This window comes from Haliotis rubra, unplaced genomic scaffold (genome assembly GCF_003918875.1).
Source record: "Haliotis rubra isolate DU_JTF1 unplaced genomic scaffold, ASM391887v1 Scf508, whole genome shotgun sequence".
In the NCBI taxonomy this organism is placed as follows: Eukaryota; Metazoa; Mollusca; class Gastropoda; order Lepetellida; family Haliotidae; genus Haliotis; species Haliotis rubra.
Genome location: NW_025767200.1, coordinates 784,853 through 805,303, shown reverse-complemented (window position 1 = coordinate 805,303; position 20,451 = coordinate 784,853). Strand labels below are relative to the sequence as shown.

The 20,451-nt window shown below is 41.7% G+C and overlaps 1 protein-coding gene across 1 annotated transcript in view; it reads left to right on the top strand.

Moving 5' to 3' along the window:
• The first annotated feature begins 10,501 nt into the window (after positions 1-10,501).
• The window catches only part of LOC124292115 (multiple epidermal growth factor-like domains protein 10), a 71,828-nt gene continuing 61,878 nt past the window's right edge, over positions 10,502-20,451 (top strand). Inside the window, exon 1 of the mRNA XM_046729162.1 lies at positions 10,502-10,639. The gene's annotated coding sequence lies outside the window, so the exon portion shown is untranslated. The remainder of the gene's footprint in view (positions 10,640-20,451) is intronic.

Below are 20,451 nucleotides of genomic sequence, written 5' to 3'. Positions count from 1 at the left end.
CACAGACGTCTACTATTTTTAATTGAGGCCTTTAATTCTGAAGAATATTTTGCACACGTACTGAGTTCTTCTTCTGTAATAATTAACCACGCCATTTCGGTTCTGTTTGCAAGGTAACATGTGTTATTCTTTTATTCTTGTGTGGTGCCGGGTGTGTGTGGAAGTGGAGAGGGTGATGGTTTCTGGTACAGTAGTGGGACTGCCAACTCTTCACTGGTCCAACCCATCCCGCTCCGGCCAATATTCCACTCACTCACTATTCAAGCCGCTTTACGAATTTGTTCATAAAGCCCGGAGCACGAATCACGATAAGTCATAGTGACTATCCTTGCCTGGCGCCTCACAGGCAGCTGAGAGGTTATCTCGATGAAAACGTTCATTATGCTTAGTATGCGCTTTGCGCACTCGCTCGACAAGGACGTAATCTTTGTATGTAAGTGGGTAATTGATATTGTTAAGATAGGGGCTTATGATAAGTATCTGTACTGAAATATTATGTGTATCAAAGCTAGCACCCGTAACTAATTATTCTACGTACTGACTGTACAGTACGGTTGTGTCGAAAGTCTAAGCGACCAATGTAAATACTTCGAGGAACAAGACGTTTCTTACAACCAACCTTATTACATACCATTATATGAACATACCAGAGATTAAACTTTAACTGCAAAGAAAACGGTTGGTTCGACTCATCAAAGTTTCGACACAACCACAAAGATGGCTGATTAAGAAAATGCCCATAGGTCAAATGTTTTCTTCGAGACAACGGTTGAGTCCGACACATCAAAGTTTTATTTAACCACAAAATAATAGTGCTAGTTAAAAGAAAATACACAGAGATCAAACTTTTACTTCGATACAAACGTTCGTTCGACACTTAACGGTGGTTGGATCTTTTTATAAACGATGATGCAGCTTGGCAGTCAGTGTGCGAGCACCTGCTGCGACTGGGACTGGCGACTGACTGTCAGGCGATCGTAAACGGGTCAAGTCTCGTCGTTGCCTAGCACCCGGTAAACAAATAAGAGGATCTTTTTATTGACCTTGTTAATCATGCATAACAAATACGATCCTCGGAAATAGACAACAAATTGTAGTATTACTCGACGATGTATGCCATTGTATTTGGGCTTTTGGGATATTGCCTTGCTGGATCACCACACACAGTGGAAGGCAGGCAGGAGAAAACGGGGCAATTTGGATGGGAAAGTGGGAGAAAGAAAGAACGAGAGACGCGAAGGAAGGACAATCGAAGACGAAGCGCAGAAGAAAGAGTTTGTTATGATTCAACGCCTACCCATGAAGACATCGAATAATGCATTTATGGTAACACGCTTATAAGTAAAGTATTGGCCTTTTACCATTCAAGGTATAGAGCAATTGACTTCACTGGCGCGTGGAAAACAATTCACGTTGACATCATTAATAAAGATGTTAGGTTCTAGAGGATGCTATATGAATGCCCTTGTCATACTATGTTTACGACACGAGTGCCTAAATGTTGGTATTTTCGAGCGAGAACGAGGGATATACCGATATTTAGGCTTTGACAGTGTCGTAAGCATGGTATGATATGAGCACGAATACTAATATTCTGTTTATTACGGGAGTCGTTAAATTGAGGGAAAATGGCAAATCTGCTTTCAAACATAGCCTGGCTGCCCGCCGTCGCCGCATGTATGATGCAGCGTCATAGAAGAAACGTGACACGTCATAGCCTTGTTCAGCGACGTCACGTCACCATCCATGACAATATTTTTGCCCTAGGGCATCATTGTAAGAAAAATATGAACCTGTGAACTGAGAGGCTTGAGCACATAGGCGAAGGTTAACTTAGTGGTTTAAGCGTTCGCTCGTCGACTAAAGACCAGTTCGTTTCACGCCATGGTGGGTATAATGGTGGAGCCATTTCTGGTGTCCCTCGCAATGATATGGCAGGAGCCAGCAAGCTTTACCCTCTCACTCCTCTCACTCAAAGCAGGATCGCACACGGTAACCATTGGGACCTGAAATTCAGTACATCTGAATCTGCAAGTGTACATGGATAATTCTGAGCATAATTCACATGAACTTGAGTGTTTAGTTGCTACGATAACATGTGATTTATGGTATCAGTTTCAAGATTTACGTTACAAGTATTTACACCATATTGCTACCAGGCGATAAGGTAAGGGCGGATATTTCCTCCTGTGGTTAGATAACAAGTAAATGTTGTGGGCTACCAGCTGTTGAACTTTTTGGTGGCTCGGTGGTTAGATAGCTGAATTTTGTGTCCGGAAATATGGTGCTACACCTTGAGGTGCAGGATGGAAACTTCAAGTGGTAAAGAAAGTATATACACTGCCTGTTCTAGGATTAAATTAACACAAAAACATGGTATTACATTCTGTACACGGGTTTGCTTAAACGCAATTATATCATACAGTAAAATCGTGATTTTGTTGTTGAATCGCGTGCATGATATGCGTGGACGGTATGAACGACAGTCGGATGAGATTGTTTGTGGCATACCGTGATGAGGAAAACAAGTGCCGATTATCAGCGACGGAAAAACGATCGCTGGAATGTTACCAGATGGAGCTTCGAACAACGTGTTGCGAACTAGTGAGTGAATAGGTTTAGTTTAACTTGCTTTAGTATTCCACCAACTATCACGGGACTTCAGAAATGGGCTTAACACATTGTACCGTAATGAAATCGAACGAATCTTCGGCTTGACGACGAAGGCTATTCCTTACCGAACCGCCCTCGGTAATAGTGCATTGTATAACCATTCATGAATCACGTACACTGGTATTAGTCTCTTGAATAAAAAGGCTGTTCCCACGAATGCTATATTGAGATAGTAGTGTCTCATATACCAATGAGCGGAAGGTCATTAAGGTTCGATTCCGACCGCGTCATACCAAAAGACGTTAAAATATGGTAACTCTGTTGATTCCTGCCTGGCGCTCGGCAATTAATGCCGGGTACAACAAGGACTGGTCGTCTCGAGTCGGTATAATGTGTTTGAGAGGGGTATCTCATGCTTCACTGCGGCGTGGGTATCTCCAGTGGGCCTTCTTTATAAAACCAGCTTCTGGGCTGGTTAGCACAAGCAACCGCTACACATACACATTACGGTATGCACGTCGTCATATAGGCGAAATATATTCTCTAGCGACGTTAAAACCAATTTCACCCTCACCTCACCTCTCCTTATAGCAAATAGATATTCACATGAATCACTGTATGGTGATATTGGTACGGTCTAGATAAAGTAGCTATGTGAATGAATCACGGGTCTTCTGAAACGGTGACTTTAGTGTCGTATAAAGGAAATAGTTGTTCAAACAGATCACTATACAGTGACTGCAATTCGTATATTAAAGGCAGAACGGATGTCCAGTGCACGGAAGACAGAAGAATTTGTTGGCGTCAACCCCTGTAAAGTGACTGTATATTGATAAGTCCTAAACTTTGCTGTCACAAACACAGGTTTTATTTCCACGTGGGGTGGTGGGGTAGCTCTAGTGATTAAAAACCAACCTCAGGTTCGATTCCCACATGGGTTCGTATATACCATGTATGTGAAGCGTATTCTGTGTCCCCAAGCGGTGATATTAACTTGAATATTGCTAAAATCGGCGTGAAACCTAAGTCTCACTCACACACTGTCTCTCATTGCTAAGTCTAAATTTGACAATAAAACGATAAATACCAACTTCACAAATCCCGCCATTACGACAATACGCGACACACGGTGGCAGAGAAAGGAAAAGGAAAACAACCATTCACATCCCTACCTGCAGCAACCAAATGAGGAAAATCCATTACCACAATACACGTTGCAGCGATAATGAGAAATATTGGTATCAGCGACGACATCCACTGTAAGCACTTCTAACACACGTACACTTAGGTAATACCTTTAATGGCAGCAACACATGATCCAAATGTACCCCAACTCTCTCTGTAGTCTGTTTAATCGCCGAATGTTACTTCCAGGTCATAGATCCTTACTGGTAGTCACGCATTGACTTGTGTGTACAGCATAACTACCTAGTTTAATGAGTAGTAAGATCACATCGTCTCCTACTGTTTATTTCCACTTGATATGCTCTATATTCCAAATCGAGATTACCAAAGTAATGTGTGGATCCAGTTTGTCAGGGAACGTCTCTTTCGGGTGGAACTTGAATACGTTTCCCTAGTTGTCGTCATTATAATTGTTCCGACAATACAATCTAAATTGGCTGATGCTGAGTTGTCAGCTAATCGTGTGAGTCATGGAATGTGAACATCGATCGCGGTATGGTTGAATTATCAGCTTTCAATATACTGGTAGTCAAGTCGTGTTATGAGGGTGTCCACCGCTGTGTCGTCTTTTAGTAAATATATTCACAGGATTGACACGTACCGACTTTCAGTATACATCTGGTAGTCAAGTCGTGTTATGAGGGTATTGTCCACCGCTGTCGTCTTTTAATAAATATATATTCACAAGTTGACACATTGCCACGACTTTCAGTATACTTCTAGTGTATGCATCAAATTAGTCGATAATTTATGAGGGTGTCCACCGCTGTGTCGTCTTTGAAGTAAATATATTCACAAGTTCGACACATTGCCGGCGTGTATCATTGAGTCGGTAATGTTTATAGGGGTGTCCTGATGTGTCGTCTTTTAGTAAACATGCAGGTTGTGTACCACGACTTTCAATGCTCACCTATTAGTCAAGTCGTGTTTTGAGGTGTCCACCGATGTGTGGTCTTTAGTAAACATGCAGGTTTGACACGTACCACATTTCAGTATACATCTAGTAGTCAAGTCGTGTTTATGAGGTGTCCACCGATGTGTCTTCTTTTTAGTAAGCTGCAGGTTTGACACATTGGCACGACTTTCGTACTTCCACCTATTATCAAGTCGTGTTTTTGAGGGTGTCCACCGATGTGTAGTCTTTTAGTAAACATGCAGGTTGTACATTACCACGACTTTCAGTATTATACATCTATTAGTCAAGTCGTGTTTATGAGGGTGTCCACCGATGTGTCTTCTTTTTATTAAACATGCAGGTTTGACACATTGCCACGACTTTCGATATGCATCTATTAATCAGTGTGTTTATGAGGGTGTCACCATTGTATCGTATTTGTAGTAAACATGCAGTTTGACACATTGCCTTTCGGTATGCAAGTCAAATCATGTTGTTTATGGTGGTGTCCGCTATGATGCCATGTTGTCTATCTTCACACATATGCACATTTAAAAATCATTACCATACCATGTTCGTGAGAGAAATATATCTATTAGAGTTCAGTCAATCTTGTCTCCTGATTCTCTCCGCTACGCTTGAGCACCTGACGGAACAGCTGAAGAATTGCATCTGTACTGACATTAGAACCTACCAATCCTAGCCATTGACTCACTTCTAGCTGAAGGCGAAGATTAATTTAGTCCCAGTCAGTTACACAATCGGCAATCAGCTTCAGTCAGCCACATAATGTCGATACAAGTCATTCGATCTACATCCGTTATTGATTCATTTTTCTACGTTTGATGTTATGCCGATCTCTCGGGTAAGATGCTGTTACGTTTCCTCCCTCGGTAGAAAGCCAGGTACCAATGGCTCAACCATTGGTGACACAAGCGAATTGATTGAGTTCGAGTATCAGTGGGCCTCAGCCAGAGCACAATACAAACTGCATCGCGGCTTTATTTCACTTGTTTTGTAGTCATTCAATGGAACGTAGGCGAAATCGAATTCGCTAGTATTGTTTACAGAAACAGATACACGAAAGGTGGCGTAGATTAGGTGCGATTAAGAACAGGATCCATTTTATTGCAGAAACGATCTTTTGCGCTCATGACAATCTATAGTCTGTTTGCAGTGAAAACATTACCGATGATTTTACTTTAAACAAAAAGTAAATCAAATAAAGTGTGAAATTAGATTACCAAGAATCCTCGGCCTGAGTTAACGCTCAATACATTACTGCACACGAGCATTTGTTTCCTTTTCAACTGCTGCGCTTACCTTGTAATACAAACCAATAATAGCGATTTGAAACTACTTGATCGTTTTGTTAAACAACTTTTATCCTAAGTTGAATGGCAATCTTAATTCACTTTATTTGATTTGATTTTCGGTTTAAGGTAGAAATTCATCAGTGACGTTTTCTGCCAAACAGACTATAGCTTTCCTTCCTATTACGACGGCTGTTTGTTTATACGAACCTTTCGGTGATATTTACGAGATAATATTCGACTAAAACAAGTATTGTTTGTGTATCTGTTGTTTAACGCCGCACTCCAACAATATTATAACAATATTTGTAGCGGCGGTCTTCTGTAGCATCAATCGTGTCTCTGTGGTCAGAGTGAATCGGTGGGTGGTTGTTTGGTTTGTTAGGTTGGTTTGTTGTTTGGTTGGTTTGGTGTTGGTTGGGTGGGTCTGAAAGTGAAGTGAATTAGTGAATTGTGGGTGAGTTAGTTGTTTGGGTTGTTAGGGTCTCTGGGTGGAAGGTGAGTGGGTGGGTGGATGGTTGGTTTGTTTGTTTGTTGGATTATTGTTTGGTGGGCGGGTTGGTGATTTGTTTAGGTAGGTGAGTGAGTGAGCGAGAGATCGCGCGCGATGCGTGGCTGGTTGGTTGGGTTGAGTGGTGAAGGTAATTGAAGGTGAGTTGGAGTGGGTGGTGGTGGCTGGGTGGCTGGGTGGATCGTTGTTTGGTTTGTTGTTTGATATGCTGGTTGTTTTGCTTGCTTGGTTTTGTGGGTTCCCTTGTTTGAGTTAGTGAGTGAGTTTTGGTTTTACGCTGCTGCAACAATATTCCAGCAATATCACGGCGAACGAGACACTTTCGATGGGCTTCACACACTGTACCCAAGGGTGAGTAGTGGGTGAATGAATAATTATGTATTGTCTGTGTTGGCATTCGTGGGTGAGTGAAATTGACGGAAGGTTAGTAAGTGATCGCAGCGCGTGAGTGGTTAGTTGGTCGGGTGGGTGAGTTTGTGAGTGAGTGAATTGATGACTCCGGACTCACCGGCGTGAAGTGGTTGGTTACTTGGGTGAGTGAGAGTGAGTGAGTGGAAATTGAAGCACGTACTCAAGTGCCGACAAAGTTAGTAATTGATTTACGTGTTCTGTGTCGTCTCGTCTTTCTCTCGCACACCTAGCTGTTCCCTACGTTTGTGCTCCTCCCTAGTAACAAATATGGTGCACTTTGCTTAAAATAGTTTAATGATAGTTTTGTTTAACAACTTCTTTATTTTTAGGACACAAAATTCTTACCAATAAACTCTGTAGTGATGTTTTGATAATGTTGAGTGTTTCATTAGGTATTATATGTTTATTAGTTTTCGAGTTAGACTGCTAATCATCCGGTCCGCTTTTTGAGCCAAAGGACTCTAACACATGATGTCGCAAAATATAAAAGATCCGCACATAAAATCTTCTTTGTCAAAAATTGTTAGATAATATACTTAAAGACATGTAAGGGACAGAACTAAATATTCACACCCAATCAACGTTATAGGCAGTTGATTATAGGTTACATCAAGCGACATTAACCGCTTTTAATCATATCTCTGCTCTGTACCAGGCGGGAATTATGCTTACAGGTGAAATCCGCAGGTATATATATGCACAGTGTTCGAGAATCTCTTATACTTATATACATATAAATGTATATCTATAAATCTGTATATGTATATATAATTATAACTTTGAAGTGGTTCTAAAATATATTTATATTCCATACAATACCTGTTCACCATGACTCTGGGCGGTGCGGTAGCCTAGTGGTTAAAGCGTTCGCTCGTCACGCCGAAGACCCGGGTTCGATTCCCCACATGGACACAATGTGTGAAGCCTATTTCTGGTAAAAGCGGCGTAAAACTAAACTCAGTCAGTCACCATGACTCAGAAGCTATTCTTACCAGTGACCACTTTCCTTTGTCTATAAGTAAGCTGGGGTAATGAAACAACAATGATGTTATATAATTGTAGCTTGGGTTGTTGACTTCCTCCAGCAAGTTAAAACACAAAGTGATCAGTGCCCAGGTCGGGAGCGAGAGGTTTAGCCATGTCGGCTAGTTAAACTGACTTTCTGAATATGCCATGTCGGCATGCAGTGGATTTCATTTCATGGATTTATGTGTTTTTATTCTGAGGAATGTGATGGAACAGGAACAATTGTTTATCAAATTAAGACTTTTAACCATATAAAATGATACGTGTTTTGCACATTTGTACATATGTATAACTGCCATTATTAAAACTATTTTAAATTGTTGTGTGATCTCTCCCTCGTAGTGAGTGAGTTTGGTTTTACACCGCGTTTAGCAATGTTATTCCAACAATATCACGTCGTGGGACACCAGAAATGAGCTTCACAATGTACCCCACAGTATGAGATTCGAACCCGGGTCTTCGGCGTGACGAGCGAACGCTTTAACCATTAGGCTACCCCTCGCCCCTCTCTCCCTCGTAACAACTGCTGAGTCTCACCCCTCATTCCATCCCTAAACTGAAACCCCAAATCTCGGCTACCATCATCATCTTACTCTTTACCACCTCGCAGACGTCGGTATGGTCTGCGGGTAAAGTCTCCACTTAAAATGACTGGCTCTAATAAACGTTTGTGGAAGACTAGAGAATGATTTTATGCAACTTGTAGCAATATTCCAGTATTATCACCCGCAGGAGGACCCAGAATGGTCTTCACACATCGTTACCATGTTATAGATGAGAGCCCGATGCCTTCAGCATGCTTTAACCTTGAGGCTACCCAACCGCCCCCGTTAACGTTGGTTCCGACCAAGATGAGCTTAAGCTTGGTTTGCCATGGTGCAGGGGCGGATACAGCTTTTGAGAAAGGGGCTGCACACAATTGAGAGAAGGAGGGTGCATTTCTTTTCACCCAGTGTCAATGGTCATTTCACAAACTTTCAGCTGGCAAAGGGGTGGGTGTGTACGCACCTGCACCCTCTGGATCCCTTATGATGTGTACGTATTGTCTGCGTAATTGCGTGATGCGTGTGTGTAGTAGTATTTCGCGTGGGTAGAGTCAATTCCATGTGTCAAGGGGCGGTCAGGTAGCCTGAGTGGTTAACAGGCGTTCGCTCGTCACGCCGAAGACGGAGTTCGATTCCCACATGGGTACAATGTATGAAGCCAATTTCTGGTGTTCCCCGTCTTGATATTTCTGGAATATTGCTAAAAGCGACGTTAAACCAAGCTCACTCACTCCTCCATGTGGTAAGAGCCGAAACATGAGTCTCATTAACCAATTCAGACGACTTAGTTTTCTGCGGATTCAGATTTTCTCGTGTGAAAGTGAAAAGAGACACTTCAAACAACTATGGTTACACTGAATTCCAATTTCTTTTGTTTCATAAGAAATGGTATTTACAAATTAATTTTAAAGGGCATTTCTATATTTTGTGACGAGGTTTAAGCAGCATGACCATAACTAAAGGTCTTCGGACAGCCCCAAGATAACATATTTAAACACTGTTGTGTCCAACTTTTATGTGTCGAACTAGTGTTTTTTTCGAAGTGAAAGCTTTGTCTCTTGGTATTCCTTATTATGTTATCCTTTTGTAGTTTTGTCGAACTAGTGGTTTTCTCAAAGTGAAAGCTTTGTCTCTGGGTATTCCTTTTTTATTTATCCTTTTGTGGTTGTGTCGAACTTCGGATAACTCGATATATTTTCGCAGGCCTCTTTTACTTCGACACATCAGTATTTGACTGTAAGCATGATACAGGCATGAATACGTGAGATATGTCTGTTCACAAGGTAATTGCAACTTCATTCCCAAGCGGGGTTATGGGGTAGCCTAGTGGTTAAGCGTTCGCTTGTTACTTCGAAGACCCGGGTTCGATTCCCCACATGGGTACAATTTCTGGTGTCCCCCGCCGTGATATTGCTGGAATATTGCTAACAGTGGTGTAAAACAATACTCACCCACTGACTCACAAGCTTTCCGAGCAGAACCAGTGGTGCTTGAAATCAGTTAGCGCGTGACAGTATGCTGACGCATGTGATAGTTGTGACGCGATGTGACGCGTGACGGAAGATCTAGACTGTTTGCGTAAAATACCTCGACGTCGAATATGACTGAAACCCATAACCGCAAGATCGATGTCGTCACGAACAAATTTACTTTGACATGACGAGGTGACTCTTAATCAAGCAGTCACGGAGACAATCAGCCTGCGTATATAACCCCACACCACGATCAATAACTGTCTATACGTCATCAGCCCTGTGAAGGTACGTACCCTATGAAGCATTAAAGATGCATGGACCGAGACAACATTACCATCCGCGAAACAGTTACCTCCCTTAGATAGATTCTTTACAGAACAACAAATCGAACGATCTTCAGGTTTTATTGCAATGTGGTTTCTTGACTTCAGCCTCACTTACCTCCCTTTGACTATAGGACATGCGATAATTATAAGTCGTTCATTGCTTATTCAGGTCCCAAACAATGCTGGCAGTCAAAACAGAGAAAGTCACGTGCAATCGCCTTAGCCTTTCCAGCGTTCGTGTCGCATGTTGTCTTAAGTCGGCCGTCGGTTATTTGTGGAGATCTTGCCCCTCTCAGGCGTTGGATAATATAGCAGGTCTGTGGATAGTATGCAGTAAAGGTAAGTCTGTTTACATACGGGGATATACTCATGGTGTGAAATGTGATGTATAGTTACTAGTAGACACCGTGTTGTTTTCGGTGGGGTAGCTCTTGTTGTTGTTTTGTATTATTGTCCAGCAATATGATCCATCCTGTCCATGCATTAAAGTGTATTCAACACATGCATTCAACACATTAAAGTGTTCCACTGCAGTTAACGTTTACCCTTAGTGCATTGAATATCATAATAATATACTGAGAGAAACAAATAAAGGACCAACGGAAAATTCAAGCGTTCCCTTAATATTTTGAATAGCTTAGTTGAGTTGAGTTGGGTTTTGCGTCACATCGGCATTATTCCAGCCATATAGTGACGAGAACAAGTTTGCATTAATAAACATTGTAAATACATACTCGAAATGATTTATATTTCAAAAACATATCAAATTTGAAGACAGGCAATTTGTTAGTCACATTTAACAGTTACAATTTTTTTTAAATATTTTGAATAGCGCTGTGGTGACGAATACTGGAAAATAATAAAGGAACGCTTGAATTTTCCTGCGATCCTTTATTTGTTTCTCTCAGTATAGTTTCATCATTATAAAAAATGCAAACAGCTTTCCACGTTATCTGTGAAAACCCCTGGTTTCAGTGAATATTTCAGCCTATTGTGATGATTATTATATGGTTGTTTTTATAACATATGTTATATGCCATACAGAAATAATGCGTGAATTCATTAAAATACTTAATCCGACCATAGGAACAAAGAGACAAGTTAAGATGAGAAAGCCACAATAACTCGGTGCGCCTAGTGGCTGCAAAGAGTTGTATACTCCCAGGAGTTGAGATTGATAATGCGATGTGCCGTTGAGATTGACATCCAATGATCGAGGGAAAAATACCAGCGCCTTGAGGCATGCACTAGTGCGTGGATATGTGCGCTATATAAATATCCTATAATAATAAAAATCTAAAAAATGTCCTATAATAATATATTTGCATACATTTAGATCTACATATGATAAGAATGATAATATTCATAAATTCTGGTTAACAGAAATTCCACGGTGTATTTGTGCCATGATTTGGGTATTTTTGTTGTTGTTGTTTTTCATCGGGTTGACAATGGCTTGAGTATTATTGAAACTGGGGCGGTGGGGTAGCCTAAGTGGTTAAAGCGTTCGCTCGTATCGCCGAAGACCCGGGTCCGATTCCCCACATGGGTACAATGTGTGAAGCCCATGTGTGGTGTCCCCGCCATGATATTGCTGGAATATGGCTAAAAGCGGCGTGAAAGTTACAGGTAGTAAATATGTGTTGTACATCTACTTCAAACCCGTGAGGATCAGGTTAGAATTGGTCTCCAGTAACCCATGCTTGTCTTAAGAGGTGACTAACGGGATCGGGTGGTGAGGCTCGCTGACTTGGTTGAAACATGTCATCGTATCCCAACTGCGTAGAGCCGATGCTCATGCTGTTGCTCACTGGATTGTCTGGTCCAGACTCGATTGTTACAGACCGCCGCCATATGGCTGTAAAACTGTTGATAGCGACGTTAAACAAGCAACAACAACAACACAAAACAAATAAAACAAAATATCTACTTCAAAGACTGGAACAGTGCACAGTTGTAGTCACTTGAAAGATTGAGGAAATCCTTTGCAATGTTTAAGATCAAACTTCTTATAGTGTCAGGTGAGCCCTAATCCCTTCATTATTCTTGAAAACACGTGCTGTTTTATGTAGATATAATCCCAACCTATAAGAGACCCGAGATGGAGGTCCTCAGTTAGACTAACGTTTAGTCCCTGAATATATATATAATTTTGATAGTAACAAATAAACCCATTTAAATTGAAAAGAGACCCCAGTGAGACCAGAGATTTAGGTGAACACGAAATCTAGACTTGCTTCATTTAGGGCTTTAGCATTTGCAGGGGAGGGCTAAGCATTGGGAAAATAATATGGTTCAGGGACTGTGAGACAGACTAGTCCTCAGTCTGCATGACGTTTATTAATGACGGCAGTTCCTCTGGAAATGCGTAGTTCCTTCACGGCGCTACACCCGGAAGCGACGTTAGCGCCATGATATATTATAGTGAAGTCACGACCTGGTATCTTTCACTTACACGTCGCCGTGTCGAGCGACGTTGTCACATCCTATTTCAGTCGTACATTAAACAAATGTGGTTTAATTGGACTGATTGCAAACAAAACATGTCTCAAGTGTTTGGGAATTTGATTTTGTTATCTTTTATTGTTATATTGAATATTTGCATTATATATATTATACATGGCTTAGGGTAAAATGATGATATGAGGGTGGTGATGGTGGGGTCGCTTTGATGGATGGCGGTGTTTAGTATTGGTAGGAGCGGTAAAAATGAAAAATGCTTACATTTAGTGACAATTTAATCTTACACCTTTTTATTATAACACACGTGGCGTTGGGGTAGCCTAGTGGTTAAAGCGTTCGCTCGTAACGCCGAGGTCCCGTGTTCGATTCCGCACATGGGTACAATGTGTGAAGCTCCGCCGTGGTATTGCTGGAATATTGCTAAAGGCGGCGTAAAACTCAACTCAGCAATGTCTCTTTTAAAATGATGTAAATGAATACACATTCATACGTTATGCTGTCATGTCAAATATCACTCACCAATCGATATATGGTCTTTGTGTTATTACGTAAGTCCCAAACACTTTCAAAGTCAATTTCGTACAACCATACTTTTTAATCGTAGTATTTCTGTTATTTTTAACTTTCGGCTAAAATTGTTCCTACATCGCCAGCGGCTGAGGGGATGGTGTAAATCCAGCTAGGGTCCATGCAGGTATGCAAAAAGTAATGTAAGTCCCCATGGTTCCTAGTATGGTGATCTATCTTCAGTTGTTGGCGATCAATAGCTGTTTTATATTGTATTGTCTTGTATAATTCAAATGTTTTTAGATTTAGTTACTAGTTTTATATTTATATCTGTGATAATCAAGTTGTTTTATTGTCTTTCGTTGGCAGGGTTTTATAATTTACCTTAAATTGTTGATATATTTATAACTTGCTTTAGTCACGATATGGCTGAAAATATTACCGATGTGACTTAAAATCTTAACTCACTCTCTCCTCACTTTGTGTTATTTACTTCGTTACCATTAGCGTCATATAAACGCATGACTTGAGATTGGCCAACGTCTGACTCGTTTGTAGTCCTCGTTTGCTTTATTGCCCATAACCTGGTGTCCCCGCCGTGATGTTGCTGGAATATTGCTAAAAGCGGCGTAAAACCAAACTCAGTCAGTCAGTCAGTTGTGCCCCATAACCAGCGCTGTTAAATGGGGCAAATTTGTAGTCTAGTGTTGGTACTACTGACAATATTAGCTCTACCAACGTGTTTGTTTAAACAGTAAGCAGACCCCGTACTAGATGATGGACGGTGACCCGTGCATGTAACATTAAAGGTAGTCATCAAAGCGCTATTTCCATTCGCTGCTTAAAATGTAAATGATACTTGTTTTATCGCAAAGTTACCAAACAGTAATGGTAGTAAAGGAAACTGGTTACTTGTCATGAAGGGATTTTATTGATATGAATTTATAATCAAAGTCACGTGACTTATGCGACTTCCAGCCTTTGGGTGTTAGTCGATGTGTTCGCTTTAGCCCTAAATCGGTTATAAGTAGACGTTCAAGCTGAGGGATTGGATATAGTGGCTTTTAAGGATGTGTGCGTGTGTGTGTGTGTGCTTGCGTGCGTGCGTGCGTGTTAGGGGATGTTGGTTGCTTAACTTCGCAGTAAGATTTTCAGCTGAATAAGGGCACTATGTAAATCTTCAAGCCTAGGTGACCGCCTCCGTGGTGTAGTGGTTAGAGCGTCCGCCCGGAGAGCGGAAGGTCGCGAGTTCGATCCCCGACCGCGTCATACCAAAAGACGTTAAAATATGGTACTTGTTGGTCTCTGTCTGGCGCTCGGCATTAATGGGTTCAACAAGGACTGGTCGACTCGAGTCAGTATAATGTGTCTGAGTGGGGTATTCATGCTTCACTGCGGCATGGTATCTCAGTGGGCTAGCACTATAAAACCAGCTTAAGAAGTCTGGACTAGTACAAGCAGCCGCACATACATACACACGCATGGACGTCGTCATATGAGCGAAATATTCTCAAGCACGACGTAAAACCCAGTTTCACTTCACCCCAAGCCTAGCTAGTGGTTAACATCATGAGCACTGAATTATGTAGATGACATTCAGCCAACGAGGTCACGTATTGGGCCATTCGATCCTCGAGTTTGGTAACCTGACCTCAAGCTGCGGCCTGGGAGCTGTTCAGCCCGACAGCTCCGTATGAATGTCCCCAGACATGACGACTTGGTGTACATAATAATATACAATGGGAGTAGAGTGAGTTTAGTTTCACTCCGCACTGAGCAATATTCCAGCTATATGGTGGCGGTCTGCAGATAATCGAGTCTTGACCAGACAATCCAGTGATCAACAGCATGAGCATCGATCTGCGCAATTGGGAACCGATGACATGTGTCAACCAAGTCAGCGAGCCTCACCACCCGATCCCGTTAGTCGCCTCTTACGACAAGCACGGGTTGCTGAAGGTTCATTCTAACCCGGACCTTCAAGGGTGTATATATACAATGTGTGATGCTTTTAGCAGAGATTTCTTGTGGGCTGCTTACGGAAAGATTTTATCGCTTTTAATTATTTTAAATCAATATTACCGTACTTGTGTGTGAACGTTTCCTGTATGCAAGGGGCGCTGGGGTAGCCTAGTGGGTAAAACGTTCGCTCGTCACGAATTCGGGTTCGATTCCCAACATGGGTACAATGTGTGAAGCCCAATTCTGGTGTCCCCGCCGTGACTTTGCTAAAAGCGACGTAAAACCATGTTCGCTCACCGATAACCAGGACGAACAATGATTCGATCAAAGTTTTTCAAAATATCTGAAACTATAGTGACTCTTCGGGGCGGTGGGGTATTCTAATGGTTAACGCGTCCGCTCGTCACGCTGAAGACACGGGTTTGATTCCCCACATGGGTACAAAGGTGTCCCCGCCGTGATATTGCTGGAATATTGCTCTCCACTGCGACTTCAGAGCCTTCAGTCACATTGCCACCTGATCTCTGAAGATCCGTGTTAGAATAGATCTTCCGCAACCCATGCTTGTCGTAAGAGGCGACTAACGGGATCGGGTAGTCAGGCTCGCTGTCTTGGTTGACACATCTCTTCGTATCCCAACTGATCCATGCTCGTGATGTCAGGTCGATTTTTTACAGACCGCCGCCATATACGAGTTGTTATATTTCTGTGTGCAAACAAGCAAACATTGACACCTTTGCCCTCCTTGGACAAAAACGCAAGACAAATTATAGTCTGTTCACAAAGTTGAAGGATATCCGACTCTTTCACAACACTGTATAAGTTGCTCACTGGTCACGAAGGGCTCCTAAGGCCCCGAGGGACCAGTGAACAACGTATGTTATCTTACTAAACACCCCGATGTTAATTTTGAACTGTTTGAAGCACGGGTGTCGGGATCCTAATAAGGAGTACATATGAGTACCAGAGTTAGGTATTTAGTCAATACTAGAGTTTCAGATGACATAGAATCTAGCAGACGACAAGAAAAAAATTAGAGTTAGCTCCCTAGCATTGATGTGTATTCGCAAAAACATCGGTAATTTCCATACACCATACGTGACTCACTTATTCGAGATAAAGAAGAATTACTAACACGAAGTACCAAATGTAGAAAAAAGAAACATAGAAAATGTTACTCGCTTGTAAGTGGGGTACATTGATAAAATAATAGATGAGCGCTCAGCCAATCAGAAAACGACGTTTATGTGTGATGTAAGATAACAGTTTATCTGCTTTTATTGGACGACAGATTATCGACAATTATATGAACGAATCAGGCGGTCTTTGACTTCCTGTGAGAAGTACACGCGAGGACTTGCAGAGCAGACCAAGCGTAGTTGAAAGCAAGGTATTGTTCGTGACACTAATTATAAAACATATTACTAGCCGTGAATTTGAGTAATTTTATGTCGTTTCCAAAATTACTCTTAACTGCCAATGGAACATGAAAAGAACAGGAACACAAGACGCGTACATTAATGTCAACATTGTTAAGTCCGAAATAAATGTTTGTGAAAAAGCAAATTTACGCATTTTCTCGCGTTTGACCTGTTGTTAGACGTGAAGACGTAGTGTGGCAAGTCGAAGTGTCAAGTCTAAGTGGCAATTATTTTCGTTTTACTTCGCATTGACATGAAGTGAATATTAAGGGCATTTTTTCACTGAAATAGTTTGGGATAGTTAAGATAGTATTGCAATGATTTTGTAATATGTTTCAAACATTGTAATAATCCTGACTTTCGCGTCGCATTTCGACATAATACGTGCGAATCTGACACATATCGTATCACTAAGTCTCAACACATTTGTCGGAAAGTAAACTTTCATAATATAGAGAGGGAAACTGTAATTTAAGGACTGTTGTGACCTTTCTATTCAGATGAATTTGCAGACGAAGAAAAATAACCCTTGCAATACAAACTCGATAGTTTATGCAGTCAAGGATTTAACAAGACCACCACTCGGTCCCAAGAATGCAACATATGATAGTTATTTCTCAGAATTTACAAAATATCACATTAAAATACATTTTTGGACAAAAAGTTTCACCAATTTACCGTCAAAATGCACACAGTTTGAAAACACTGTTAATTCCCTGGAAATGTTTGCTCAATTTTACCCACTTAATGTTCGAGATATAAGTTCCGGTTTTACTAAACATCACCCGTGAAGATCCGGGTTAGAATCACAGGCCCTCGTGTCTTTGCGAGGATTAAAGATTAAAAAATCCAAACTTTTGAGCTGACCCCCGACTCGGAATGCTTCACAGTACAAATAAATCATGATCTGGGGTCATCTCAAATTTGTTTATTTTTTAAATCTTTAATCCTCACAAAGACACGAGGGCCTCTGGTTATAATTGGTCTTCTGCAACCCATGCTTGTGACTATATATTTTCACTAAAATAGGGGGAGGGTTCGGTCGGTTGAAACCGGCCGCGCTATTCCCAAACGTTAAAAATGAAACTTGTTGTTACCTTTCCTGCTGTTTAAAGTTCAAAGGATAGAACAAAAATCCGCTCATCTTCGTAAAGTCTCTTGCATGGGCTTTCCATGTTTATAAACTGCGTCATGGTATGACAGTGGGTTAGCACTATAACACCGACATTAGACCAGACTATGACGCACAAGCACACACGCGCAAGCGCACGCACATACGCGCGTACTCACACAAACGGCTGCGGAATGCAAGAATCTTGAAAAATGACGTCAAAATCCCATTTATCATTCCTCAAAAACTGAGACCTGATGAAATTCTTACAAAACACGTAACCCTATATGAAATGGTAAGTCCCGCGAAACAAAGGGCCACCCAACAGGAAATCCATTTGCGATACTTGCACCTACGTACTTTCGAAATTAAACTGCATCTCGTTGTATGGTCTCTGTGCTCTTCTAACCGCAGCCAGTGTTTATATATTTCTCATGAACCCTTCACCAAAAGATCTTATTTTGGGGAAATATTTCCCCCCGCATATTTCGCTCATGTGACATCAGTGTGCTAAGCATATATATATATATGTTCGACCCAGTGGTGCATGGCGGAGTTCTATATTACGAACTGTACATATCTCTTTCTACAGGATTAGCTCTGTGGAACTGTGAGAAAAGGGGATTAGTCATGGCGTGTTACTATTTTGTAAGTCCACACGTGGGTGGTTGTGGCAATATTTCTTCATTGAGACCTCGCGGCGGTTTGCGTCACGTCCCAGTTCGACGGTTACCGTCACGTACAAGCTCGGCCGCTACCTGTCGGCGAGCGAGTGGGGATTTGGTTTGAACCTTCACACTATGCTGTTTTGCCAAGTTTCGAGTTGACGCTGGCCAGTGTGTTGCGTTTGAGAACCCGGATATTGCGAACTCTTTCATTATCTTTATTATTAATATTTCTATTCAAAAACAGGGACGGTGGGGTAGCCTAGTGGTTAAAGCGTTGACTCGTCATGCCCAAGACCCGGGTTCGAATCCCCACAAGGGTACAATGTGTGAAGCCCATTTCTGGTGTTCCCCGCCGTGATGTTGCTGGAATATTGCTAAAAGCGGCGTAAAACCAAACTCAGTCAGTCAGTCTATTCAAAAACACGAATTTCTCATTACCCATTTCTGGTGTCCCCGTAGTTATATTGCTGGAATATTGCTAACAACAGCGTAAACCATACGGGACAAAGGGTTCAAATAAACAATGACCAACAGGTTATTCTGAGTTTCAATGTTCATGGTGTATCATAGCGTACTCAACAAAGATGTCTCAAAGATTATCTAAATACATCCCGTTCGCCACGAAATCCTATGTAATTCTACCCACGAACGTCGTTGTGTGAGTCACGTGACCCAGGCAGCTTGAAGATGACGGGTTGTTGATTTCAAAGAGTCAGCTGTCAAGAAACTTGACAGGCAGCGTGAGTCGAATGCTATATGCGCAGTTCGTCACGAAACAGGCTTGACAACAATCTTGTAACGATCTAGGGTTTTTTTTCGTTTGTGTTGTTGTTTTGTTTATTGTTTTACGCCGCTCCCAGCATTATTCCAGCGATATAACGGTGGTCTGTAAATACTCGAGCTTGGCCCAAATAAACCAGTGATTGACATCATGAGCATCGATCGTAGCAATTGGGATACAAGTGTCAAACCAAGTCAGTGAGCCTGACCCACCAATATCGTTAGTCGTCCCTTACTGAAATGTGGGGCGGTGGGGTAGCCTAGTGGTTAAAGCGTGCGCTCGTCACGCTGAAGACCCGGGTTCGATTCCCCACATGGGCAAAATGTGAGAAGTTCATTTCCGGTGTCCCCCGCCATGTTATCGCTGGAATATTGCCAAAAGCGGCGTAAAACTAAACTCAGTCAGTCAGTCAGTATTACTGTAATGAGAAAACACTATCAACATTCAAGTATTTTGAAAAAAAACCCAAACCACATCATCCATATTTACCAGAAATATTCAGGTGGGCAACTACATTACTACGAAGTATTTGTTATAATATTTCTAGTTATCATATCATTAGTTTATAGTTTAATACTTTAGTATATGATGTGTTGGAGGTTCGCCTAAAATTGGAAACTAGGATATTTTAGGTTTTCCAACCTCTTGTAAGAGTGGGGGCGGTATGGTAGCCTGGTGCTTTAAGCGTTTGCTCGTCACGCCGAAGACCCGGGTTCGATCCCTACATGGGTACAATGTGTGAAGCCATTTCTGGTGTCCACCGTCGAAATATTGCTGGAATATTGCTGAAAACGGCTTAAAACTATACTCACCCACTCAGTCTTGTTAGAGTGAGTGAGTGAGATTGAGTTTAACGTCGCTTTAGCAGTGTTTCAGTTACGTCAGTAGGTGCGGGTTGTTGTGGGAGGAGAGAGTGATGTGAAAAGGCACTGGCCCGCTAGCCAGTGGCTAGTAAATTTCCAGTCGGGCCAGTAAATCTCCAGTCACTGGCCCGACTGGTTAGTGAATTTTCATGGGGTCATTTTGTAAATATATCACTCCGACTTGTTAAGTTATGATACCCTTTAAATTCATGCAAGATTAAATATGGCCCGATAAAAATGTTCATCATATTAGCAGCTTAATCATGAAACCTGTGTCATGACGATAATATCTTATTCTGGTCTATTTTTGGAATCTTTTGCTTAGTTTTTACATTTAAATTTCGGGCTAGTGAATTATTTTTGGGCTAGTATCTT